Source organism: Nanorana parkeri, unplaced genomic scaffold, assembly GCF_000935625.1.
Source record: "Nanorana parkeri isolate BGI_ZX_2015 unplaced genomic scaffold, ASM93562v1 scaffold1700, whole genome shotgun sequence".
Classification (NCBI taxonomy): Eukaryota; Metazoa; Chordata; class Amphibia; order Anura; family Dicroglossidae; genus Nanorana; species Nanorana parkeri.
The window spans coordinates 319,515-320,310 of record NW_017307968.1 but is presented as its reverse complement, the minus strand read 5'-3'; positions in this window follow the sequence as shown (position 1 = coordinate 320,310).

Sequence of the window (796 nt, the reverse complement as noted above, 5' to 3'; positions counted from 1 at the left end):
TCACCAGGTTATGAGCTATCACATAGGAAGCTACTAGCTATTACATAGGTGGCTACTAGCTATCACATAGAGGGCTAGTAGTTATCACATAAGGGGCTATTAGCTATCACATAAGGGGCTAGTAGTTATCACATAAAGGGGCTATTAGCTATCACATAAAGGGGCTATTTGCTATCACATGAAGGGGATATGAGCTATCACATATGTGACTATTAGCTATCACATAAAAGGGGCTTTTAGCAATCACTTGGGTTTTTTTTATTTATTACAGGTATTTATATAGCGCTGACAATTTACGCAGCACTTTACATAGTTGCACATTCACATCAGTCCCTGCCCTCAAGGAGCTTACAACCTAAAGGTCCCTATCTCACATTGATACATAGAGAGCCAACTTAGACAGGAGCCAATTAACCTACCAGCATGTCTTTGGAGTGTGGGAGGAAACTGGAGGAAACCCACGCAAGCACAGGGAGAACATGCAAACTCCTTGCAGATAGTGACCTGGCCAGGATTCAAATCAGGGACCCCCAGTGCTGCAAGGTAGAAGTGCTGCCCACGACGCCAACGTGCTGCCCACACAGGGGGTTTAACAATCACATAGGGGGCAATTAGCTATCATACAAGGGGCTATTGGCTATCATACAAGGGGCTATTAGCTATCACATAGGGGGCTATTAGCTGGGGAAATTGGGTTGCCAGTGAGATCCAGTTCCAGCACTGCCCTTTGGTAGCAGAAAGGGGGGCCGAGAAAAAATCTTGCACCAGGGCCCTTTGTTCCTTAGGTCCGCCATTG